At 45.4% G+C, this 27,663-nt stretch overlaps 1 long non-coding RNA gene across 1 annotated transcript in view; it reads right to left on the bottom strand.

The window, feature by feature from the left end:
* The window catches only part of LOC120096346 (uncharacterized), a 32,369-nt gene continuing 4,706 nt past the window's right edge, over window positions 1-27,663 (bottom strand). The window contains exon 2 of the long non-coding RNA XR_005492742.2: window positions 1-27,663. This exon is cut by the window's right edge and continues 2,042 nt beyond it. This is a non-coding gene — a long non-coding RNA (uncharacterized LOC120096346).

Here is a 27,663-nt window from a genome sequence, read left to right as displayed (position 1 = left end):
TGCTGGGGAGATCAGACAGTTTTCTTTATTTATTAAGTAACTGCACAAGCTGGTTAAAAAAAAAAGATAAGCCACCTAGAAAAAGATCACTAGGCATATCTCATAAAATCCATCAAATACGCTGTTTGGGGGATGTCAGCAGCCGTTAAGACCACTGGGAAACTGGACAATCATCTGTGGATAATTGCAGCCAAGAGGAAATCTGCTATGGAGAAAGTAGCCTTTTTTTTTTTTTAAGAGTGGAATTTTCCAAACTCACCAACCAGCTCAACAATATCCACTAGCTGATTGCTCAGAGCTGTGCTCCCCTTCATACAAAGCAAACCCGTGACTATTTCAGCTGCGATTCTAGGTACGAAATGGCCAAAACATATCAAACCAAGGAAAAGCATCAATAAGCAAGGGAAATGGGTTCCGTGGAGTGCAATCTGCTCATTTATTTTGTAAAGCAGACGGTGGTCCAGGTAGCACCGTAAAACAACCAAATATAGCTGGAGATAAGCGTGGGCGGGAGTGGAAACTAGAGGCTAAACGCTGGGCACAGGCAACTGTGACATCATAACAGCCCCCGTGATTGTCCCGATACGGTCACCTCTTTATTATGACAAGCTTAATTATGCCACGATCCGTATCAGTCGTGTCTTTGATGGTTGTAAATAAGTCTGAGTCACTCCACCATCATTCTTACCAGAGGAACAATAGTTTCAGCTTTTGGCGGTACTGAAGAAAATATGGCAGGACGGGTTTAATTATCCTCATGCTTTTGCGAGGTGAAGCAAAACTGGGGCCTGCCCGCCTCTTTCTAAATATCATTTTTTAATGACTGAGCGGGCCTTCCATGCGCTCAGATGCACTCACTTATGGATGATTCCCGCTCTGTCCCAGTTGGGACCCACAGCCCACCCTCCCCAGACCCAAAGAGGAATTCCACCTCTTACCAGAGTACAAGGCTGTGTTCAGAACCAGTATTGACACATTTTGAACAACTTTTTAAATGACTTAATAATACAGTTCAAAACGAACAACAACAACAACAACAAAAAAAAATACTTGACAGTTTCTGTGGATCCAGTAAGGCAGGGCATCCATAGACCCTCCATCCTTTCTTTGTGTGCACAGACAGAACCCAAGAATTTGGGTCATCCTCACTCTGAGCAGGGTGGGGAGGAAGTGCCTTCTGCTGGGTGGGAGATTAAGAAGAACCACCAGGATCCATGAGGTGGGTGGTGATACTAAGATCTGACTTACACACACAGGGACCACTTCCTTGGCTCCTTTCAACTCTGCTATGTTAATGAAATCAATTCAAAGCCATTTATTGCGTGTTGGGGGGGGTGTGGACACAAAGTTCATTAAGATCTGTTCTTGAAGAGTTTTCAAGAAAATGTGGGTTGTGGTGCGGTTAACCAGTTGGCTGTCTCACCAGAAGGACCAAGTGCAACAACTCTAGACCTTCTTTTGCAGAGAGACAAGTGCCCTCATCACACTTCCAAAAACTTCCTGGGCTTGGGAATTCCTCAGTGGTTTAGAGCATCGATTGACCTTCCAGAGGACTCGTGTTCATTTCCCACACCCACAGAGCAGCTCACAGCCATAGGTGACTCCACACCCATCCCCTCCTCGGGGCTCTGCACGCACATGCCGTACGGACATATATCCTTACACATAAAATACATAAAATCTCAAATATTGTCATTAAAACCTTAAAGATTAAATAAACCCCACCACCATCCCATGTGCCTGAAAGTCTAGACACTACATTTCCCAGACTCCCTTGCCAAGTAAGATTCTTAGAGTGATCTGTCGTGGAAATCATGGGAAGATGAAGAGATGGGGAAAAGAGACATCTTTCTAAAGCAATGGCCCCGGGTAGGTATTCGTGTGCACAGACAGGAGACAGATGGTGGGTGGTATGTCACTTCCCAGAATCCCCCCACTCCAACCATGCAGATGACTGAAATCATCACTGTCCACCTGTGCACCTCTCCTTCCCACCTTGCCAGTGATTCTGTTCATCCTCTATTTCTGCATATGGCTTCCATTCCCTGGGGGAATATTCGGGGAAGGTTAGTCAGAACAGAACTGAGTGGGCATAGTTTCAATAATAACTTCTGTGCTATCTAGTATTAGCTGTCAACTTCACCTGAAAAGACTTATTTTTTTAATTTTATATTTGTGTGTGTGTGAGTTCTTTGCCTGTGCACATGTATGTACCTGGTGCCCTCAAAGGTCAGGAAACAATGTCAGATTCCCCAGGACCTGGAGCTATGATGTGAACCACCACGTGAGCTCAGAGAACCGGACTGAACCAGATCCTCTGAAAGGGTAGCAGGTGCTTTTGACTGCAAAACCATCTCTCCAGCCTCTGGGATGAGTGTCTTAATGAGGAAGTACCTAGATTTAGATTGGCTTGTGGGTACACCTGCGAGGAGACTTCTGATTAATTGATGTAGGAAGAACCAGCCCCTTCCGGGCAGCACTATTCCCTAGGCAGGGGTCATGGACAGTGTAGGAAGAAGATAGTTAGCTGAGAGCAAGCACACAGGCAAGCAAGGGTGCATACATTTGATTCTCTGCTGTTGACTTGGGTACGATGTAAGTGATTTACTTCGAGTACCTGCCTTCGCTTCTCCCCTGTGATGGACTGAAACCTGAAATATCGAGAGAAGTAAACGCCTTTCTCCCTTAAGTTGCATATCAGGATGTTATTACAGCAACAGAAATGAGACAAGAACAGCCCCTAAAGTCTGTATCTTATAACAGAGCAGAGGTCTCTGTCCAGGATGCAGGTTGACTGGCTTCAGTCTTAAAGTAATACCTTCTCTTTCCTTCTTATCCTCTCTCCTCAGGGTCGTTATGGAAGAGGAGGTGGGGAATATGAGAAAGCACATGCGTGCTCACATGCTCCTAACTTCCTAGCATGGAACTTCTGCTCTCATTTACCCCACAAAGGACCATGTAAATCACAAGGGAGGGCAGGACTGTGGTCTTCCTCTATGTGTTTATGGAGAAAGCAGACTCTTACTACTATCTTTAGTACTCAAAGCTGGTCCTGTGACAAAAGCTTAAGCTACATGTCATTGAGCTTGTATTCAAGATGTGGGCTGTTTGAAGAGGATACATTAACTCAGATGGCTGGAGTAGGAAAGAACCCAGCAAAACTTTAACTTTATCACCTTGAAAGTCATATCAAGCTTGAGGGTGAAGATGTCATGTCTGGGCAACACAAAAGAAGAGTGATATGATCCCATAAACTAATTGGTCTCTAGGAAAAGAAAAAGAAAGGAAAACAGTTGCCTCTAGATTCCCTTCCTAATACCAATATCTAGGCTAGTCAGTATATGTCATATCTGCTATTGAAACAAGCAATCCCCAAAACTCTATCCATGTCCTAACACATGTAGGTTTATATCTCAGAAAACATCTAATGGAGTGCCTCCTTTGAGCAGGATTTGGTGATGCATATTTCTTCCACATAGAGCTCTGCAACATTTGGGGGAATCACCCCAGCTATCCTGACATTGTCTAGCAAGAAGACAGAAGGCTTGGGTGATAGCAGTGCCTGGATGAGTAGTTGATCCTCACAAACAAATCAAAGTGTGGAAGCGAAATGTGAGTTGTCATGGGGCAGCTAGGCATCTGCACTGTTCGGGCTTTCTTTTCTGTTGTTACTGTGATATTTCTTTCCCTGTCACAGCACAGCTTCTTCCTTTTCTCTCCTCCCCCTCCTCTCTCTCCTTTTTCTTCTCCTTTTTCTCCTCCTCCCCTTCCTTCTCCTCATTACATGTTTTGTTCTCATGATTGATCTCCTTGAGGTAGTTTGAGTGAGAATGCCCCTCACAGGCTCAAACATTTGAATGCTTGAGCTACAGTTGGTAGAACTGCTTGGGAAGGATTAGAAGGTATGGCCATGTTGAAGGGGATATGATATTGAGAATGGACTTTGAGGTTCCCTCCCCCTCTCCCTCTCCCTCTTCCTCCCTCCTTCTTCCTCTCTCTCTCTCTCTCTCTCTCTCTCTCTCTCTCTCTCTCTCTCTCTCTCATTTATGCTTGTGGGTCAGATATAATCTCTGAGCTACTCTCCAAAGACATGCCTGTGTCTCCCCCATGCTCTGTGCTATGATGGTCATGGACTCACGCTCTGGAACCTTAAGCCCCCAATTAAACGCTTTCTTCTATAAGTTGCCCTGGTCATGATGCTTTGTAACCGCAATAGACAAGTAACTAAGATATTCTTTTCCTCAATTTTGTTATTTACAATAATCAGCCATAGCATTCCACTCTCTTCTCTCAGCAATTCTTCTCTTAGAGATTGCTAAGCCTGAGGTGAGACAAACAGATGGGATTGCCACTTTGTCCCAAGCCAGAGACAATGCCATGATGATCAATTTCCTCTCAACTCAACAATCACCTTATTTTATTTTACTGTGTTGAATGGACAGTAGAATGTTGACCCACATGGGTTATAGCAAATAAACTTCCTGGGAGGCTGTGGGTGTATTTTATTCATCTGAGGTTTTTATTCTCTGTTTCCTTGCGTTCCCTGTGGATCTTGAGTGCTTCAAGGGCAGAGTCACTTCCTCCATATCTGATTCTATACTGGGCAGTGCTGGCTGACTGAGAACACAGTGTTCTTGAGGCCATTCCACAGGGTTCACTAACAACCATTAATAGAACTCCTATCCCTTTTTAGTATGAGGAAAGAAATAAAAATTCTTTTTTAAAATGTATTTTATATGTATGAGTGTTTTGCCTGCATGTACGTCCGCGCACCACATGAGCCCTTGGTGTCCACAATAGTTAGAGGAGGGAGTAAGGCCCCTGGAGTTACAATAATTATGACCTGATACCATGCAAATGCTGGGTCCTCCGCAAGAGCACCGCATGCTCTTAACCACTGAGACATCACTCCAGTCCCTAAATTTTATTTCATTTTTGAAAGCGTAACTTTGAGTGTTTTCTAGCAGATCAATGCCATATTCTTCTATATAAAAAAGTCGCCAACACAAGTGACCGCCTCTTTCCCACAACCTGCCTCATTCTGAGGTTACAATTTAGGATCGGGGCAGAAGGAAATGGGTTTAGGTCCAGTTCCAGTGTCTCCCATCCTTCCCAGTGCCCGAGTTCACACCAGCCTGCACACAACCCCACAATCCTTCCTCCGCACATATGCATCAAGGTAAAGCAGAGACTCAACAAGACGTCTGTGTTCCCAGGTGCAGTGCCTCATGTTTTACTGAACCCAGGATATGGCAGTAACTTAGTTGTTCATCAGTAGATAAAGGGTTCAGAACTCGGGGCTGGAAAGATGGTTCGGTGGTTAAGAGCACTGCTTGCTCTTCCAGAGGATCCTAACACTTATGTGGATCGTCACAACTCTACGACTCCAGTTCTAAAGGCTCTGATGCCCATTTCCAGGGGCACTGCACACGTGTGTCTATTCACACACACACACACACAGAGAGAGAGAGAGAGAGAGAGAGAGAGAGAGAGAGACAGAGAGAGAAGCCATTAAACAACGTAACATGAGAATAAGTAAGTCTTTGTTTCAAAAAGTAGTCATGATGCACATGGCCATATGTAAGTGCCGTTTGACTATGAGCAGACTATTTCAGTAAAACTTATCTGAAATTAGCATAATAATGATGTGGTTGGGGGAGATTAATGTAGAAACAATAACAATTGCTAGCAGTTCTTGAGCACTTACTGTATGCCAGGAGCTGTTCTAAATCTTCTATGTGAGTTCGCTCTTGGAACCCCCCGGGCCGCCCTCAGAGCAGCCTGACTTAGTCATGTATTTAGTTTTGGAGATGACAGAAACAAGAAGTAAATAAACGTGCAGTGCATGCAACCAGCGACCAACAGGACATGAAATTGTTGAACATAAGAACGTTATAGACCGGGGCTGGGGATTTAGCTCAGTGGTAGAGCGCTTACCTAGGAAGCGCAAGGCCCTGGGTTCAGTCCCCAGCTCCGGAAAAAAAAGAACCAAAAAAAAAAAAAGAACGTTATAGACCCATTCATCGTCACGGAAATGGGAACAGGAAAGGCAGCTCTTGAGATCACAGTCTGAGATTTGCCTGCACAATCAGAGGCCAGGAGACTCCTGAAGGCCTGGCCTTGCGTCCTTCCTCTGGCAAAATGTCAGGACTATGGGGGACATCCTACACATCATCAATTCAGCCATCCCCAGTGCCAAGGAGCTGATCTGTTCTGTTGAAAGTGGAGGATGCTTTCCTCTAAAGTACAAAGACCAAGCGTGTTTAGCCAGTTTATTCAACACAGAGAATGGCTCTGCCATCTTGAGAAACACGTCAGCACTGTGGGTCATTAGACCCCTTTCAAGTCTTTGGCATCTAGAAGTCAACACTTTTCAAAGTCTAGAGAGTCATGGGACTCCCAGCTTCACTGTGTGTGGTTCGCCCTTCCTCCTGTTGCTGGACATCTAATCTCCTGTCATCTACTCATCTAGTTTGAAAAATTGATGGGAAGATGATGGATTGATGGATAGATGATAGTTAAGCCTATCAATCAATAGATAGATGATAGATATATAGGCAATAGACAGTTTTTACACAGTCTCAGGAATATATGTATTTCTGAGAGATGACCTGAATATTAAAAGATTTTTTTAAGGTGACAAAGATAAATTATTCAGCCAGACATGTTAACACATGCCTATAAATCTCAACATCCAGACCCCTTTGCAGGAGTTTCTGAGTTCAAGGCCACTGTGATCTAGTTCCTGACCAGCCTCAACTACATGGTAAAACCCTGACTCAAAACCACAAAAATTTCAAAAGAAGGAAAAGGAGACAGACAGACAGACAGACAGACAGACAGACAGAGACAGAGACAGAGACAGAGACCAGAGAGAGCTTTTTATAATGACTTTCCTTTTAGAGCAGGGGTTCTCAAACTTCCTGATGCTGTGAACCTTTAATAAAGTTTCTCATGTTGTGCTGACCCCCAACCATAAAATTATTTTCATTCTACTTCATAACTGTAATTTTGCTGCTGTTATAAATCACCATGTAAATATCTGATGTGAAACCCCTGTGAAAGGGTCCTTTGACCCCCTCAAGGTGTCACACCCCACAATTTGAGAACCATTGTATTAGAATGTGATGTACAAGTGCTGAGAGAGAGAGTGTGTGTGCCCACACACATTGGCATGTAAATGCTGCTCTGTTCCTATCGTTGCATACATGTGGGTATCAGGGGAAACCTTTGGGTATTAGTTCTCACTTTTCCATTTTGTTTGAGACAGAGTATCTTCTACCCCTGTGTACCCCAGGTTACCTTGGCTGACTCAAGTGTGTCTAGAGATCTTCCATTTCTAGTAGATGTGTGAGTACTACAGACATCTGTGCCTCTGTGTCCCCCAGATATCTATGCTGCTGTACCCCCAGCCTTTACCTGGGTGCTAGAGATTCAAACCTGGGTTTCCAGATTTGAGCAGTAAGCACTTTGCCCACAGTGCCATCTCTCCAGCCCATGCCCTCCGTTTGTTTAAGCAATACACCTCCTGCTATATGGCCCACCCTCTCTTGGGCCTTGTTCTCCTCTGTCATTCCAGAGGACCACACCCGAAGCCACTGCTCTTTCTCTGATCATTAACTCTTGGTCTTGCTTCCATTCCTAACTTTCAAGCATTCATGACAGATGGGCATACAAAGGACAATTTGCCAAACTCAGGGAGCAGTTGATGGGACTGAAGACGGCAGGTGACACTGTGGTGCTGACACCTAACTTTAGTGCAGGTGGTATCTACATCCTTCCCTACAGCCACCATGTCTACCTGGCTACAGATGTGTGCGAAGCCTAGGCCAGAAAGCTATCCTATGTAGAGCTGTCAATCATCCCTTTGGTATGTAGGGTCGGATCCTAAATGTCCACCAAAAGCTTGTGCGTTGAATCTTCAGCCTCCAGCTGTTGGTGCACCTAGAATGTGGTGGATCCTAAAGAGAAAACGTAGATCAGCAGGGGCCAGGTCCTTTAGGAATGTATTCACCTTTCTTTTACCAATGCATTCTGCTTTCCCGGACACCCCAGCAGCAACTGAGCCCCTCTGCTCTTCTGTCATGCTGCTGTCCCCTGACACATGTCCACAGCAATGGGACCACGGTGACCACGTGTAGAACCTGCAGGAACTGTGGAGGTCTAGCAGGCCCTTAGTCAACTAACAGGTAGCATCTGGTTACAGACCATCAAGTCTTCTTTATCGCCTTCAGTGCATGCCCACAGCCTTCTTGTGTAGCAATAAATAACGTAATTCTGGGGTTACTAGGGGGAAAAGGCTAACACTTGTTCAAGAAAGATCAAGGACTGAGAGTTGGGCAATACTCGACATTGTTGGTCTTAAGAACAGAAGCCCTGGGAGGCCTGAAGACAGTGTAAGGGTCTGGCTACAGCCTGTGCTGGCTCCTGGCTGCTCCAGTCCACATCTGCTGCTGTCCCTCCCCAACTTTTACTTCTTAGAAGCAGGGGGAGGAGTCGGGGAGCAGGCAGAGAAGTGCACCAACAGGGCTGACCTGACCAGAGCAAACCTTCCAGCTTCCTTTCTTAACAAAGTCAAGGCACCTCTGTCCAACCCTGGCTTATTCACGTTGTCTGCAGCCCATCACGACAGTACCAGAAGGTACCTCTCTCCTTCAGATCCCAAAAGAAATTCGGACACCCCATCACCGCCAGTACCAGAAGGCTGGTGTGTGGTTCTTCTAGAAACAGACATGAGCCTGAAGTCCATCGCACAACACTTAAAACCTCAGCTTCAACACGTACATTATGAGCAGAGACACCTGATGCCAGGCTATGGCAGGTCCTCAGTTTCCCCACCTGCAGAATGGGTGGTGCAGGATGGCTGAGGTAGTACAGCAGTTTGTGGTGTTAATCTCCTCTGTTGCCATTAGCAGCAAGACGGACTTTAGATCATCCCACTGCCCGTTATCTTCCTAGACAAGCCCTACTACTCCTGGACATTTGGTGACTTGCTGCAGACATGCTGTGACAGGGGACTTCAGTATATTATTGAAGTGACAGTCTCTAACCCCAGGGGCTGAGGAGCTCGTTGCTGTCACAAACTCTCGCTTCTGGCCAGAGCTCTCAGTGTCACTTACACCAGTTTGGAAGTGATCTGTTTGCTCATCCTTCCAGGACAGGATGTCAGGGTTGGTTAATAGAAAATGACAAGGGGGACAGAAGGAGTGAGGGGGAAGTTTTGGGATGAGGGTGAAAAAAAAAGAGCCTTGTTCTTTTGGGGAATGTAGAGCGCGAAACACACCATGTTAAATCGTGCGTGTAAAATAACGGACTAATTAAGAACCTTCCTCCGCCGTTGTGGGCCACCCCCACCACATCTCTTTTTTTTTTGTTGTTGTCCTTTCAAAGATGTATTTTCAAATTAGCTTCAAGTGCTCTGAGTAAGTGCTAACGGGAAAGAGAAAGAAACCTTGCCTATCACAGAAGCAAACAGCCAACATGCAACAGAGACTCCACGGAGGGCCGGGGAGAAGTTTGATGGTGATCACAGAAGTAACTTCTCGAATAATGGAATTTAATAGCATATAATAAACTGTGATCCAAGAGAACTCTGATTCATCCTCACTAATTGTTCTAGCCAGGGAAATGAAGGCAAAGTTTATCAAGCATGCTGTGAAGACCACGGAACACTGCAGGGAGCAGGCAATTGTCCCCAGCTGCCTCCCTCCCCAGTCCCAGAGGGCACTTGGTCCTTGCCCTCTGAAACACCCGGCTGTGCCTACATCGTTCAATGACGACCCCAGCTCTAGGACTTTAAAGTCACAGAAATGTAATTTTTTGCAATCAACAAACTATTGTATTCTGCAGAGAACAGAGGGCCGACTAGACACAAAGCCGCCAATTAGGTTATAAAGAATGATAACTAATATGCTTCCACGGCAGTGCCAAAAAGTACGGAAACCTATAATAAATTTAATTGGGCACACGATCATAAGCACTGTTTTCTACCTACAAACTTCTGCTATATTAAGCTAGACTCCAAATAGAGAAACACGTTTCTATCGTTGCGATTGAAAAGTAGTGCTTTTTCTCCCTAGTCTCCCATTTGGATCATTTGACCAATGTTGAAAAATGGGAAAGTATAATTAGTAAAAAGAAATTTCTCTGCTGTTGGCCACTGGTCATGTCTAAGCGTTAAAATGAGTAAATGAATTAAAGCAATTATCTGGGTAATTCAGGTGCTGCCCCCCCCAAAAGGTTAGAGATTTCTGATAAAGACATATTGTCTTTGCCTGGATTAGTAAGGCAGTAATCTCAGTTTTCTGCTTTATTTTCTAATCATGGGTCTGTCCATAGGTGAAGAATCCCTTGTGTTCACTTTCGAGAGTTTTTCCAGTTTTTCCTAACAGTTAAAGAGCATGTTAGTGTTATAAACATAAATCTCGTGAATGTCAGAAATAGTTAAAATTTTACAGACTGTTTTTTGCAAAGGAGCCATCGAGATTACTGGACAAAGATACTCGAACTATCCCTTTCCCTATCCCCAAAGTAAAGCTAAGAAACTTTGATGGTTCCGTTTGGGGACCGTGGTGGAGGGGGCTGCTTCTGTGCCTGGAGACTCTAGCAGGGAAATTAGCACAGGGCAGGGCGATGGGCAGCTAATAAAGAGAACACGGCTAAAAGAGATTAAGGTTCAAATTAAGGTCAGAAAAGAGACGGATGGACCAGAGCTGCCATGTTCCGTCGCACGGCGACTTAAGTGACACAGCTTCCCTGAATCAGACTCAGGGTGAAAAATTACACTGTTGGGGTTAATAAAGAGGCCCGGCATTTGTTTGGACTGAGACTTCAATTAAAATGTTATTTGGGGCAGCCAGAGCTAATGTCGTGCTCAGAGGTAAACTGAAGTGCCTTTTGAGAAGATAAAAAAAGAAAAGGAAAAAGAGAGAGAGGGGGAAAGGAAAAGAAGAATTAAAAAGAGAAAGAGAGAGAAAGAGAGAGGAAGACCACCTAATCTGTCAAAGGCCCTGAATAGCTGGCAGGAAGAATTGTTCTTGCTGGAGCCGAGCCCAGTCAGCGGCGAGCGTTCTTAAGGGTTCTGTGACATCATCCGAAGCAGCTGAGGTCCTGTGAGTTTTTGATTGTTTTACTGGGTGAGGAGGCTACTGTTCAGCTGAGCCTTCTTTGAGACAAAGCGGGGAAAATCTGGTTGATGTAATATGCCAAGTTTTTCTTTTCTTTCTTTTAATAAAAATGCCATAACAGGGGTGGGGCCAAGAATTCCACATCTCTGCCTCATTTCCCCACCCAGAGTGAAAAATTGATGAATACGATTAATTGAATTTCTCAGCCTATACCAATTTGCAGGCAGTTTTACACACATACACACACACACACACACACACACACACACACACACACACACCTTCCCCTAAAACCTTCCTGCCCTCAGAATTTACCCCTCATTTCTAAAAGATCTCCAGACATACTTATACTGGCCAGCACTGGGCATTGTTGTCAACAAAGCATGCACAGATTATGCATATTTTGTATGTTTCCCTTACTTTGATGCAGTTTGAAGGACAGGAAACATTGAACAAGTTTTAGAACTATTTAGTGGGGTCTGGAGAGAAGTCTCAGTTCACAAAGCAGCTGCTGTACCAGCATGAGGATCAAATCTTGGTCCCCAGGACCCATGGAAAAACACAGGTGTGCTTATAACTCCAGCATGAGAAAGGCAGGGACATGAGGGACAGCCAGTGGACAGTCATCCCACCCTATTTGGTAAGTTTTAGGACAGTGAGATACCCTGGGGAGAAAGCATCTAAGACATGTAAGGTTAATTTTTGGACTCTGGCACATGCTATTACACATACATACATACATACATACATACATACATACATACATACATACATACACACATATGCCCACAGACACACACACATGTGTAACCAGACATTGATAACATTAATAACCTGAAGAAGAGACAGACTGCACACCAAGCCAATTAATTGTTCTCTTAGCTAACTCCATCGACAGCAACACAGACTTCACTAAGAGTGCCTGCAGGCTGAGGATGCAAAGCGCAGGGCACAGAGCCTGTGACAGGCTCTCAGAGCATGCGGCAGTCTCTTGGGGTGTCTTGAATCCGATCGTGGAGACTAGCAAAGAGTCACACAGAGAGATGTGGACTAACCAAAATAGTGTGGCTAAGAGCCAACATGAGCTTCCCTAATTGCCAACATGAACTTGGGAGGGTGAACTTCCTTGGCATTTGTTGTGTGGTCTGAGTGACAGAATGACAGCTCAGGTACAAGACCAGACCGAGGAAAATGCCATTTCACCAAGGAGGTGAGATGGAGAAAGGACACAGCAGCTGTCTAGGGAAAAAACAGTTGTTACTCCAGTCCCTTTGTCTGCTTAGTTCTTGTCGACAGGAGTAGAGAATAGAGCTGGTTCATCTCAATTCCTCTTCTTCCCAACTCTACAACCCAAGATAGTTTGCTAATAAAAGACATCTAATCTTCAGAATACTCTTTGGTGTTAAGGGAGTACACGTGTGTGTATATGTTCATGTGTATGTATGTATGAATGCATGAGCATATAGAAGATATATAGAAGGCACACTGTGTCTTCTTTATGTACATAGAACATACACACACACATACATATATATGTGACTTATATGACTTCTATATGTGCCACACATGCATATATAAGTTTATATGGTGTCGTCTTCAGTTACTCTCTGCATTACTTTTTGAAGCCTGTTTCTCATTGAACCTGAAGATCACTGATTGGCTAGACAGACCGACTGGCCAGCAAGTCACAAGGATACTCCTTTGTTCCCTCCCAAGCTCTGAGATGGAAGGTTGAGTGCAGCCACGCTCAGGCTTCACATGGGCGCTGGGGTTCCAAACTCTGGCCCTGTGCTTGTACTTTACTGAGACTTTTAGCCCCCGATCTTTAAGATGCTCTTGAGAAGATAGTCTTGCCTGAAAATAAGAAGGGGTAGGAAGGGTGTTAAAGCCAGATGCGGTGATAGGGTACAGGATGGAAAGGCATAGAATAGAATAGAATATTAAGCATAGAATGCAAAAATCGAGCTCATCATACCCAGAGCAGGAAGCCACTAGCTCAGAGATCACACAACCATCATGGCTACCACGTCTGCGCAAGAAGAGGCAAAATCTGCCTGGTCCAGTTTGGCTTTGCTAATCATTCAAAAACACAAATGTGAGAAAAAATGCAAGATCTAGATCATTGTTATAAAGAGAAAAGCTGATAAGAACACCAATTCTCTCAAACATAAACATTTCATTCACCGGTCAGTCTCAGTTTGGTTAGGAGGAAAGTATGTGATTCTCAATAGACAGGTATGGGCGTGGTCATCCCTAAATGGAGTCACTGTTGACCACAGCACATGCTGCAAACACAGTCAATGCATGGCCTACCCAGAACCAGACACAGTCAGAGAGACCGGTGTGAAACACATGAAATCATATATCCGGCCAATTCCTAGTCATAGCCTTTATCTCCTTCAGGTCTCCTTAAGCCAGTGGGATTCTCATTTAGCAGATGCTGTGGGGCATTTTCTTAGATGCCAGGCTCTGTGGCGGGCAGGTACCAGGGATTGTGTTCTGAGCTACCTTTCTCTTGGCATCCTGCAGTCATCTTTGGTCCTCTCTACCCCACCCAGCTTCCCTTGTGTCCATAGCATTTGCTCTGCCCAATGTTAGAACTGGCCTATGGTTATTTCTTGCCCCGAAATATAAATTCCACCCCAAAGATTTTGATATCTTATCGCGTGACATCATGAAAGCTAGCCCACAGGAAGCACTCAGAGAACGTGGCTGAAGGAACAAAACAGCTTACTTCGTTTTTTGATAAGCAACAGGCATGTGTGACCAGGGTTTCTAGATCACACAGCTATCCTAGTTTGCTTTCTGTTGCTGTGATCAAAAGTTTTGACCAAAATCAGCTTGGGAAGGAACTGGTTCCTTTCACTGTACAGATTACAATCCACTGTGAATGGAAGACAAAGTGAAAACTTAAGGCAGCAACTCAAGCCGAGGCCAGGGAGGATCCCTGTTTACCCTACTGCTGTCCATGGCTTACTCAGCTTGCATTCTCATGCGACTGAGAACCATATGCCCAGGGGTGACACTGCCCTCAGGGATGGCACTGCCCAGGGTAGCACTTCCCTCAATGAGTCTACCCTTATCAATCATCAGTCAAGAAAATGTCCCGGCAGATTTGCCTATGAATCAATCTGATGGAGGCAATTCCTTAACTGGGGTTCTCTCTTTCCAGATGACTCTGGATTGTGGTAGCGTGACAGCTAACCAGAAGAACACAAATGAATTTTAAATTGGACCTTGAAACATGAAGATGAATTTATTTAGAGAAGAGATCAGGATTTGTTGGCCAGCATCTTTGTCACTATGATAAAATACCTGAGGTAGGGCACTGGTAGAAAGAAAGAGGTTTGTTCAACTCATCATCTTAGAGGCAGCACACGCAAGCAGATCCTGTGGCCTGGGCTCTGGTGAGGTATTTCTATGAAAGTGCTCTGTCTCCTTATGAGACCACCTCCCACCTCACTCATGGGAGCTCTACATACACCATTCTCCATCAACATCCAATCAACAGAGTGGGGTTGGGTTTCACTCTTCTAATACTGTTGACATCTGAATTCAGAGAGTAAAGGCTTGGGTGAGCTCAGGATCAGGGACATATTTCAATCACAGCAGGGTGCTTTTCAAGAGAGGCCACACACATATAGTTATATTCCTGGTGTTAGACTAAAGATTGGGGAGACGTGGAAATACAGAAAGACAAGAGCAAAGTTTCAGAAACCTAGAACAGGAAAGAGATTATGTGAAAGCTTAGGGTATGTTGCAAATTTGAGATCTCTTTAAGAGCCCAGACATGAGCATTAAGTGTGATCAAAGCTCCTAAACTACTATTCTCCGGCAAACACTGAGGGCAAGACTGTCAAAATGATCATGCCACTGGGTAGAAGATGGGTGTAGTCATTCGATGAGACATAAGAAAGAAAGAAAGAAAGAAAGACGTCATCAGGTTACCGACATATGCCAGAAGCACCCCTACAATGATGAGCTAAATGAAGAGTCTGGCAACAAAGCAAGGGCTAGCCTCAGCTAGCTGGCAATGGAGAGCCATGCTGTCATGGAAATGTTAGAATTAAGGGGGAAGCCACAGGAAAACTTGTCTCACAATCTGTTTCCTCTTAAACTCCATGCCTAGGCTGGAGGGATGGCTCGGATGATAAAGTCCTTGCTACACAAGCATGAAGTTTTGCTTCAACCTCCATCACATACATTTTAAAAAAGACAAAACAAACAGAGAGAGAGAGAGAGAGAGAGAGAGAGAGAGAGGAACAAAAATCAAGCATTATGGATGTGCTTGAAACACCAGCAGTGGGGAGGTAGAGACAGGTGGATCCCCAGGACTTACTGGTCAACCTGCCTATCCCTGTAGCTATGCTCTGGGCCAGTAGCAGAGCTCCATTTCTCAAAAATAAGGTGGACAGCTCCTGAGGAATGGCACCAGAGACTTATCTTGGCTCCTCCCTGAACACACTCAAGAAAAATACATGAAGAAAACACACAGATTCAAGACAACGGCCAGAGAGGATGAACAGTCACAGCGGCAAAACATCCAAGTTTCCTGCTGTTGCCATGACAAACACCATGACTAAAAAGTCAGGGCACAAACTCAAGCAGGAACTTGGACTAGGAACCAGAAAGTAACAGTTTGCTTGCTTATTCAGGCTCATGCTTAGCTAGGTTTCTTTCTTTCTTTCTTTCTTTCTTTCTTTCTTTCTTTCTTTCTTTCTTTCTTTTTTAAAGATTTATTTATTTGTTTTATTTATTAAGTACACTGTAGCTGTCTTCAGACACACCAGAAGAGGGCATCAGATCCCATGACAGATGGTTGTGAGCCACCATGTGGTTGTTGGGAATTGAACTCAGGACCTCTGGAAGAGCAGTCAGTGCTCTTAACCCTTGAGCCATCTCTCCAGCCCTTAGCCAGGTTTCTTATACATCACAGGACTCCCTGAATAAAGACGCTGCTGCCTGCAGGCTGGACCCTCATGCATCAGTGAGACATCAAGACGATCTTCCACAGACCTGCCCAAAGGACGATCTTCGTCTAAGCAATTCCTCGGTTGAGACTCTCTTCTCTTAAGACTCTAGGCTGTGTCAAGTTGACAATTCAAGCCAACCAGCCCACATGGCTTCCATAGTCTCTGTCTTTTCCTCCATCCCCTCCTCTTAAAAGATTTCTTTACAGAATGGGTTCTCTGGCAAAGTAGAGTTTTAATTCAAGCTGGGTATACCTATAACCCCAACACTCAGTATGAGAGGATAAATTTGGGACTAACCTGGGCTACATGGTACATTTGAGCCAGTCTTTGATTTCTCCAGTAAGAACTGTTCTCACAGCAATGAAAAATGTTCTTTTTTTATTATAAAATTTAAAAATATCAGTATTGTGCTAGTATATAAGAAGAGGAAAAGGAGTCATGGAGGCATTGAGGTAGACTTGACTGCATAAGCCAAGAGGAGACGCTGGAAAGAGTGAGAAAAAAGGCTTGCTCACTTGCTGCTTCATCAGAAGGCCTGTTCTCCAATTAAAGAGGCAGAAGGGGAGAGCACGTTTGTTAACTTAAAATACGGAAACAGGAGCCTTTCATCCGAATGTAAAGATTGTAAACTGCTCAAACCAGAGATAATCCAGAAATCAGGATCTCCTGGCCAAGACAGCGAAGCTAAAAGCTACATGTTTATTAAATCATAAAAGACATGCCCGCTAACAATTCCCAGTGGGTGTCTGAGGGAAATAACTCACCATTGTGAAGTCAATACCCCTTGGGGAGAAAAATATCACTCATTGATAGAAATTGATTTTTCTTTTCCTTCAGAAATTCCCGAGGGGTAAACAACGATTTTTCTTCATAGCAAATACAGCTAAAGAAGGTGATGTGAAGACCTCCATTTTCCCCCGTCGTGAGCATGAAACTCAAAACGATTGGTGTGACTGCAGATGCCTTCTGACCTGTGGAAATGTGGGAATGCAAACCTTGTTTCCTCACTGTAGCAAGCTACAGAACCTCCGAGGTCGATGTTCATTCCTAGCTTTACTTGACAGGACTTGTACCCACGAAACACTGTTGGTGCTATAAAAAAGTCAAACATTCATATAAAAACTAGAACTTAACTAGTACATTTAATAACAACTAATTTTTTTTACTTTTTTTTCATTTTTCCCTCCCTTACCCTTTTTACCCCATTTGTATCCCTAAATTGTTCAGAAGTCCAAAGCAACCTCAAAACTAGACACTCATAAACTTCACTTTGGTGAATGAACAATAAGACAATAAGGCAGAATTTAATGTATTTTACATTTAGCTTTTTGGTTCAAACCAATGATATTTGCTTATTGACGAGGCTATAGAAAGTTATAAGTCATCTGTGTCATAGATTGTCTTCTTAGGACAAATATGGGATTGAACAAAAGCTTGCTTTCTACCCTGTTTGAAAGTCAAACCTTGAATAAGAGAGGACAGATGGGTGGCTGGGGGCAGGGGAGGAGGGACTGTTATTCAATGTGTGTTTGCTGAAACGGGTGCCACAGATCACTGGCAGAATTTCCACTGGTTAACAACTCCCCTGAGAAGCTACAGATTAATCCAGCACCCAGATGACTGGGTTCTCTGAGGAGAGAGCAGTGGTGTGTTGGTGATTAGAGGCTGAGACCAGACAGAAGGAAACTTGAAGTCAGCAGCGTATACGTGCAATTTTGTCCTTTTACCCTTCAACGGGGATGGACGTTTACCAATCGCATTCCTGTAATCATCCCTGTCCTGTCTGAGGGAACAGACAAGCCCAGGAGTGAAGTTCACTGATGTCTTACAGGGTTATGACCTATAGGCTGGCCTGGGGAAGCATCAGACCAGATTGATTTTGTTCTTCTAATAGTACACATGAGCTACATGCCTGGGGTCACGTTGCACATCTACAGGAGAACAGCACAAAACAAAGGTCAAAATAGTGTAAATTAAAACAAACTTAACACTTGAACCATCTCCTTGGCCCACTGGGTAAGGGCGTGCCACGTGAGGGCTTGCCAAACTGTATTCCATTCCCAGCCCCCCTATGGTGGAAAAAGGGATCCAAACTGACTACCACAAGTTGTCCTTTAATACACACAAAATGAGAGGGGGGAGGGAGGGGGAAAGGGAGAGGAGAGAGAAGAAGAGGAGGAGGAGAGGAGAGGAGAGGAGAGGAGAGGAGAGGAGAGGAGAGGAGAGGAGAGGAGAGGAGAGGAGAGGAGAGGAGAGGAGAGGAGAGGAGAGAGAACCCAACTCTTGAGGCTACCTTCCCAAAGAAGTAGCTTCTTTCAAAAGGAAAAATAGCCTTGATTCGTCGCAAGTCCTGAAGCCAAATGGGTTATTTCATGTTTCAATTTTCCACTTCTTTAAAATTCAGCGCTCACTGTCATGCTTTGGGAGGGCTGATGGTTCCTTACTCTGTCTGGGAGCTGGGGTATAGCTCAGTTGGTAGAGATGTGACTGCACTGATAGAATGCTTGCCTAATCTGCACACAGGAAGCCCTGGGGACAATTGAACATGGAATTGTGTGCAATGGTGACAGCTCCGTAGCCTCAGCACTCAAGGTGAGTCACCAGGAGGAACAGAAGAGGAAAGCTACAGGGCAACATGACAGTCTGCCTTTAAAAAGAACAAAAGAAAGGAAAGAAAAGGAAAAGAAGAAAAGAGGAAGAGGCCAGTGAGATGGCTCAGAGATTAAGAACACAGGATGCTCTTGCAGAGAACCTGGGTTTGGTTCTCAGCACCCATGTGGTGGCTGAAAATTGTCTGAAACTCCAATCCCAGGGGCTCAGGTCTTCTGACCTCTGTGGATACCAGGCACACATGTCATCTATAGACATACATCCTGGCAATACACTCAGACACATCAAATACTTTTTTATCTTTCTTTTTTAAAAAAAAAAAAAAGCAAAGTTTTTCTGAGTTTCAAACATACACTGAGAAGTGCCACCACCAAGAAACAAAGAATGGGGGTCCCTGCAGACAGGGCCACAGGCAACCAAGATGGCCAGAGCAGAGGGGAACAAGGACAGCCACTAGCAAGAAGTGGGGCTCGGAATATGGCTTAGTTGGTAAATTGCTTGCCCTGCAAGCATAAGGACATGAGTTCCATTCCCACATCCCACCTTAAGACAACAAACAAAACAAAACAAACAAACAAAAAACCCTGCAAACCAAAAAAGCATAAAACAAGAAAACCAACCCAGGTGTGACAGGCACGCTATAATTCAGCTTTGTGCTGGGGGAGGCTGAAGCAGGCAGATCCCCAGGGCTGGCTGGCCAGTCAGTCTAGCTTCCCGGGCAAGCACTAGGCCAGTAAGAGGCTTATCTCAGAAATAAATGAAGAGAAAGAGGAGGGGGAGAGAGAGAGGGAGGGAGAGAGAGAGGGGAGGTAGAGAGAGAGGGAGAGAGAGACAAAGGAAGGAAGGAAGGAAGGAAGGAAGCAAGGAAGGAAGGAAGGAAGGAAGGAAGGGGACAATATAAGAAAATCAGATGAATAAAAATGAAAGAATAAAAAAATAAATAATTTAATTTAATTATTTATTATAAATATTAAATTTAATTCAATTTAGAAATAAAAGTGATATGAGTGTAGATACAGTGCCTGAGGAATAACACCTGCCTGCCCCATACACACAACACACACACACATACACACACACACATACACACACATACACACAACACACACACATACACACAACACACACACATACATACATACACACACACACAGACACACATACACAAATACACACACACAGACATAGACACACAGACACACACACACAAATACACACAGACACACACAGACACACACACACAGACACACATACACACACAGACACACACACACAAATACACACACATAGACACACACACATAGACACACACACACACATGCACACACAGACACACACACCCCACACACACACATGCACACACAAATACACACACATACAGACACACACACATGTACACACAGACACACACACCCCACACACACACACATGCACACACAAATACACACACATATGGATACACACACAGATACACACACAGACACACACATATGGATACACACACAGATACACACACAGACACATGCACACACAAATACACACACACAGAGACACACACACACACAGAAACACACACCCCCACACACAGACACATGCACACACAAATACACACACATACAGACACACACAGATACACACACACAGATACACACACACACACACACACACACACACACACAGCACAAATGGAAAGGCAGCAATGACTAGCTCACATCTAGCGTCTGATTCAAACTCGCCCAGAAGCAGAATGGAACTCCAAGCTGTTCTGTTACTGTGGATGCAGCCAATGTTTCCCAAAGTAACATGTCCAGCCGTTATCACAGGGACTTCACCTCGCCGAGAAAACACTTCTTGGTGATGGGCATGGTGGATCTGAGGCAGGCTGAGGAGACAGACCTCCTCTTAACAGGTTCTGCCGAGCCTTTCCTCAGAACGAGGTCTGAAGATGTCAGTGTGCTGTAGCTCACTGGGCCACAAAAGATACCGAGAATCTGTGCTCTGGTAGCCACTTGCCTTATGCTTCTATCAGGACTCCAGTAAGCAACTCAGAGCCCCTCCCCCCTTCCTTCAGGTTGCTTTCTCTCTAGTCTTCCCAGGACTCACATTTGGGCCAGAAGGGAAGTCTCACCGCACATGGGAATTAGTTCCCTGGGCCCAGGGTGAATAGAATCCAGAGACTTTAGGAAGCATGCTCCCTTCAAACCATAGCTTCCCAGTCCATGTCTCGGTCTCTAGGGGGAGCAATGGCTTTTGTCTCTACAGTTCTGGGGACACTCTGGACTGAGAATGGCTCCTCAGTCCCAAGGCTGCCTGTCTGCAGAAGACCTCTTGCCAAAGGATAGAGTGAGCACACTCAGCTCAGACCCAGCTGCCCCAGATAAGAGGTGCCCGTGTTAACACGCAGGCTTCCTCTGCGGCCTAGCAGGGCCTTCCTTTCCCAAACAGTCTCCCTTTAATGTTGGCCAGCGTTGTTTTTCCATTGACTCAACATCTAGTCTCTGGTGGTAAGCCAGTGAGGAAAGCAGGAGCGGGGGAAGGGACCGTGGGCCACAGGGTGTCTAAGCCTCAGAAAGACGGACAGCCAGCCACATGGCCAACCGGGCTGGACACCTGCTTCGGAAAGACAGTGACCCACGCTTCCTCTACGGCACCTCTTCCTTCGTTTGCTGTGTCAGCCGTGGGGCCCCTCACCACCTCCCGGGTCACCTGACCTCACTTCAGCTTGGAAAACTTCAAGGGTGCACAACCTTTTATTACAAGTGTCCGTGTGCTGCTTAAAGGAAAGGAAAGGAGGAAAAGTCATTAAATAACATTGAACAGGGGAAAGAGTCTCAGAGAGTGAGACGGAGGACACAGCTCAGTGTGCTTAGGGCAGCAGAGCCCTGGAGTCAGCGCTGCGTACCTGCTGCCCAAGAAGGTATTTCTAGGAAAGAACAGATGAAAGGAAGCTGTTGACTGAAGGAGAACTGAAGAGAAAACAGCAAACAAGGAAGAAAGAAAGGAGAGAGCTGTGACAAGGAACATTCTAGGCAGGGTGAATGCCCCGGAGATGTGGGGAAACAAAAAAGGTGGAAAGGTTTGTGGAGAAAGTAAATCAGTATGGGAAGGAGAGAAGGAAGGAATGGACGAAAAAGGGAGGGGGCAGCTCCTGTGTGTGATGTGCGGTCCAGAACGAGCTGTTTTCCCCAGAAGCTGTTTCTGGAGCCCCGGGAAAGGGCAAAAGGTTGAGGGTGGACTGTACACTTCTCAGAGGCTGCTTTGCACAGTGCCAGGTCAAAGGGCATCTTCAAAACCAAATCTCGATCAGAGCCAGCTAAATGTTTTGACTTGAGGGAGACACCGTGGATTAAAAAGCAAAGCCGTGGTGTGGGGAAGAAAGGGACAGGGAAAGAAAGAAAGTTTAAGAAATGAAAGAACCCCATGGGGGACACAAAGGGGACGCCAGAAAACACTTCTGAGTCAGCCTAACATGCTGTAAAGATCGCGCAAGACAAGTTGTCATGTCGCCTTAGTGACACTGGCGAGGCTGACACAGTACTTGGTCTCCTTCGTCCTCTAATCCCTCCCTGCGCGCTGCAGAAACACACACCATGTTTAACAGGATTAACCTGCCCCCACCACCTTTATTTTTTTTACAATTCTATTTTCAACAAAATGGGGGTCCTCGGATCCGCCGGCCAGAGTCCTCTGATGTGCAGTGAAGCCTGGCCCGAGTGGCTTCCCTTCCACAGCCTTCGCTGGAATCCAGAGGGAAAATGGAAGCAGACAGCTTGGTAATTTTTCTCCATTCAATAAGTTTATTGTGAAAATATCCACAGTTTTGGGGTGGAAACATTGACGGTAGGATAGTCAAGGGAAAGCTGAGGGTGTGGAAATGGCCCTATTAAAACGAGGCAGGGGATGGAGGGGTAACCCCATAGTTAGGAGCACTGTATGCCCTTACAGGGGACCTGAGTCCATTCTCAGCCCCTATGTGGTGGCTCACAAACACCTGTAACTTCAGTTCCAGAGGACTGAATGCCTTCTTCTGACCTCCATAGACACTAGGGACACACATACATACTGCAAGAAAAAAAAAATTCACACACACAAACAAACAAATGTTCCTGCAGACATTTCTATAGCCTGAGGGATTTTGTCTCACATCCCAGCAGGATGACCTATGTGTTGTGTAATGGTTTCCTCCAGATTGATAGAAGGAAGCTCCTTAAACAAGAAGGTAAACAACTAAAAATAGCATCAGGAAGTCCCTGAAACTGACCAGACTGACTAGGCCAGACCCTCCCAAAGAAAGTAATAAAAGCTGAGAGCTTCCCTCAGCTGAGCTAAGCAGAGCTTTGAAGAGTCAAGCTGCAAAGACTCGGAGAGTAGAGAGCTGCCTGGAGAAACAAAAGCCAGGTAAGCTGCCTGGTAGAGGTTTAGACCAGAGTCAGTTGGAGAGAACACTATCCAACCTGTGGAGCTGCCTGCAGGCTGTTCAGTGCACTCCAGGTTTCCAGCTTCTCTGAAATGTCACCCATGCTGAGGTGCAAAAGTATGAAGACCTCATTTCCACTTGGTGACGTAGCTGTCTTTGAGTCACTTCTGCTCCTGTAAGTAGTCCCCAACACATTCTCCTTTAAATAACCCCAATAAAACTCACTGGTTCACCATATCGGACTTCGGTGGTATCCCTACTTTGGACTGCCGTGGGATACCTAGCTGAACCAAGTAGATATGTGTTTAATCTCTCCAGGAAAAAAATGTCACAAAACACTGGGTTCCAACCCAGACTCCGCAATTGACTGTCTTTGGTCTTGACTGAGTTGTGGGATCTCCTCCAGATTCAGTTGACTCCTCCATGCTATGAGGGAAGCCCTGTCTGTTGGGAGAATCAGATGCAACCCACTTCGAGTCCTCGCTAAGAATCTTATATTTTATTGCATAGGCTCCTGCAATTAGGAGCATAATATTTATAGTGGGAATTACAAATCCATTGTGCGACTATGGTCATTACATTTTCCTTTTATTCGAAAGGCCATATTTAAATGATGGTCTTTTCCCATACTCGATGACATCTACTCTCCTATTTTAGAATTTATTTTTAATGATATGAATGCGTGAGTCTGTGTGAGGTATGTACATGTGAGGGTAACCGCTAGCAGAGGCTGAAAGAGAACGTCAGACCTCCTGGTTCTGGAGTTACAGAGGGTTGTAAACCATGCAGGGTAGGTGCTAGGAGACAAACTCTGGGCTTTGAGGAGAGAATCAAGTGTTCTTAATCACTGGGCCACTTCTCCAGCCCACCCACAATATTTTCAGCAGAAAAACAGAAGGGTGGGGCATACAAAGTGGATGGTACAGAGAGAGCATCCTCTGACACGGTGGCCATAGCTGCCGTGGAAGCTCAACATCTTCCTGCCGATCTCATCTCCGCTGATTTTATGCAAAGGTCACTTTGGAATATGAGAAAATGAGGTTTTCATGCTTTGGCCTCTCGTCCAGATTTTGTAGAACAGAGCTCCTAGCTGAGGCTTCAGAAAGCTGACCAAATCAAACACAGCTAATCACTGCTCGTGTTGGGTCAGCGCCAGAATTGGCTACAGGCTGCCCTCTCCGGGGCCGCCAAATGCCAGGCTTTGCAGGGCTTAGCAGCAGTGGTGCCTTGGAATCAAGAAAATGGTCCCCTTTCCTGAGTCAGATTGGAGTTCCACTCCTACGAGACCCTTCCAGAACTGGAGCTAGACATAATCCCCGAGGAGAGACAAGAAGAGCTCTCCAGTGTTTGTTTGAGAAAGAAGAAATGGCTCTTCTAGGGTCTGGAGGAAAGAACAGGTCAATTCCGGACCTTAGGTGGGGCAGAAGGAGACTGATTTAGGAGCAAAGGGGGAAGCTGATGTGCAGAGTCTAGGAGACAACAAGCACGAACAACGTACCTAAGGGTCACTGACTGAGCAGAGGCCACACACACACACACACACACACACACACACACACACACACAAACATACACACACACACAAACATACACACACACATACACACACAAACATACACACACGCGTGCGCACACAAACACACACACACAAACATACACACACACATACACACACAAACACACACACACAAACATACACACACACAAACATACACACACACAAACACACACACACAAACATACACAAACACACACACACAAACATACACAAAACACACACAAACACACACACAAACATACACAAACACACACACACAAACATACACAAAACACACACAAACACACACACACAAACATACACACACACACACACACACACACGTGCGTGCGCACACAGTGGGGACAGGATGTCTGTCCTCTATGGGTGATGGTTATGAACTGTTAGTCCAAGTCCCTTCACAGCCAACCTGGGATTATCAAGGGAGCTGCTTCAAAACTCTAGGCTAGAGGAAGCCAAGAAACCTTGGCCTTTGCCAGACTAGAACCAGAACCCAGGCCAAATTTAGCCTCCTGCCTCACTTCCTTACTCTTGCCTGGCCTTTAACTCCCACCTCAACCCTGCTCACTCTTCAGGAGTGTGAGGACTGGAAATGGATGACAAATGCCCAGCAAGGTGTTCAGCATCCTCTAGTTCCTTACACACACCTTGCTGCCCTCAGTTCTCATTCTCTCTCCTGGTACTCTTGCTATACACAACCCATCTGGATCACTCACACTCTACAGGGACCCCATACCCACACACCCACATCCACACCTGTACTCTCTCAATCTCCACCCACACCTTTAGATCCCCCTGCCCACTTTCTGTCACCCACCATGGTTTTCTCTTTCTCCTGCCAAACGGAGGTCTGTCTCTCTCCCCCTCTCTTTTTCTTTCCTTTTCTCTCTCTCTCTCTCTCTCTCTCTCTCTCTCACACACACACACACACACACACACACACACACGTGCTTTTCCTGCTCCCCCACCCACAAATAAAGTGTCGAAAAAGCATTCCTTCCAGTAGGCAAGGGCATCTGACCAGAAGACACAAGTTGCCTTGTCCTCCCCAACAGCTTAGCCTCAGTACCGTGCACCTCTCCAGTTTTCTTAGCTGTCATTTTCCTTTGTCCTGCAGAGTCACATGCATTTTCTACCTGAACAGGAACTAGCTAGGGAGCCCAAGACTTCCCACACTCCCCAAAGATACATACCAATGTCCAAGGACAGGTATGGAAGGGAGGTGTCCTCCACCGCCCATCCACACCCTGAGCTGATTTGAGGTGACATTCCTTTGCTGAACCCCTGTAATCTAGAGCTCTTGTCTCAGGCGTTTTGGGTGGTTCCCAGGGCCCCTGCTACTGAATGCTGCTTCTCTGGCTCTAACTGGCCAGCACCTTGATCTGGTGCACACTAGGTCAGCAGGTTCGTTTCCTTGGCTGTCTGCCTTTGCCAGGGCACACCGTGGCAGCCAGGCTCGGCACCTACCTGCCTGTTTCCCTTTCCTGCTCACAGCTGCCTTTGGCCTGGCAGAATTCTGTATTGCCTTGCAGTGGCTTGGCTGCAATGGCTTCAGTGTAATTTTATGAAGTTCTTCTTTTTTTTTTCTTAACTTTACGTGTACTCAGGAGAGACATTTATTCAAACATATAAAAACATGTGACATGTGACATACATTTGTTTTTGTTTTGCCCAGAAATATTGACCTTATTTTTCCTGCTTGCAGTTCCCTCTCTAGTAGAGGCTTTTGCTCTTGTTGTTGATTTTTTTTTTTTTGTTCTTTTGTCCTGTGTGTCCTGACCTCTAACTTCTGTAGAGACACTTTGTCACTTCTGATGGTAAATGGCCCCTGCTTTCCTGGGGGGATTGGGCTTGATATAAAACAGTTTTGTGTGCACAGGAGCACAAGCCAAGTTTGCAGACAAGCATTGATCTGAATTTATTTTGTATGCTTAAATGCTATGGGGGGGGATATAAAATTCTCAGATACCCTTCCTTCATGAGCTAGTCTCACAAAGCATTCATGTTTAACTAACTTCACCCAAAGGTTGGAAACAGGAGGGAGGTCCCATGTTCGGGCATTTTTGTAAACAGTCCAGGTACCATTGCCTGCCCTCTTGTTCTAATACAGCCAAGTAACAATTGCATCTTAAACAACTCTGTGTCAAAGCTTCTCTGTAAGTCTGTGGTTTGGAATATTATCCCCATTTTACAGATAAAGAGAACTGAGGCATAGTCACGTACAATGAAAGGTCACAGAGAGTAGGCAACTCCTGGACAGTGACCTGCTGTTACCCTCAGATTCCTAGGTCCTCCCTTGGATCCTCAAGTCGGGTCAAGATATTTTTAATGCATCTTGGGTAAGTTTGATGATTGGCTGGTCCTCAGATCCACTTGCCCCACACCTCTGCCTCCCAACCCTGTCACCATGCTAGCCTCCTAGCAGTCTGCTCCTCCTCCACGTTGGATAAAACGTTTAAAACATATTTAAACAGCAATTTTGGGAAACTATGTAGCATATGGGCTTTGCCTTTTGATCTCAAAATGATGACAAACAGATACTTAGATACTTCATAAAAGAAATATTACCAGAAAAAAATAGAGAGATCTGGCTTTCAGCTTGGTTGTGCTTTAATTTAAACAAAATGCAACTTTGCTGGGCTTCCCTTCTGTGGTGTTAGACCCGAGCCTGTTTGTCTCTAGTGAGAGTCCTCAGTCAACACCGAGACTGTATCTGTAACTTCATTCCCATTACCAAAAACCCAGAAAACGCAGAAACACCTCTGAAATCTCCCCCTTGACTCAGAGGCCAAAGGAAAAGAGGCAGAAAAACATCCGTACACCCGTACACCCGTGAACGGCGCTGTACTGGGCAAAGGGGAGACCACCCTGCCAACCCTTGCCACATCCCACCCTCTCTCTGTCCCTGCAGAGGGTCCCCGTCTCAGCACCAGTATCTGCACCGGCTTTGGCGCGCCACCTCCGCAGCAACAGGCGGGG

The sequence above is a fragment of the Rattus norvegicus genome, chromosome 13 (assembly GCF_036323735.1).
Source record: "Rattus norvegicus strain BN/NHsdMcwi chromosome 13, GRCr8, whole genome shotgun sequence".
NCBI classification, from domain to species: Eukaryota; Metazoa; Chordata; class Mammalia; order Rodentia; family Muridae; genus Rattus; species Rattus norvegicus.
This window is presented reverse-complemented; position numbering and strand designations above follow the sequence as displayed.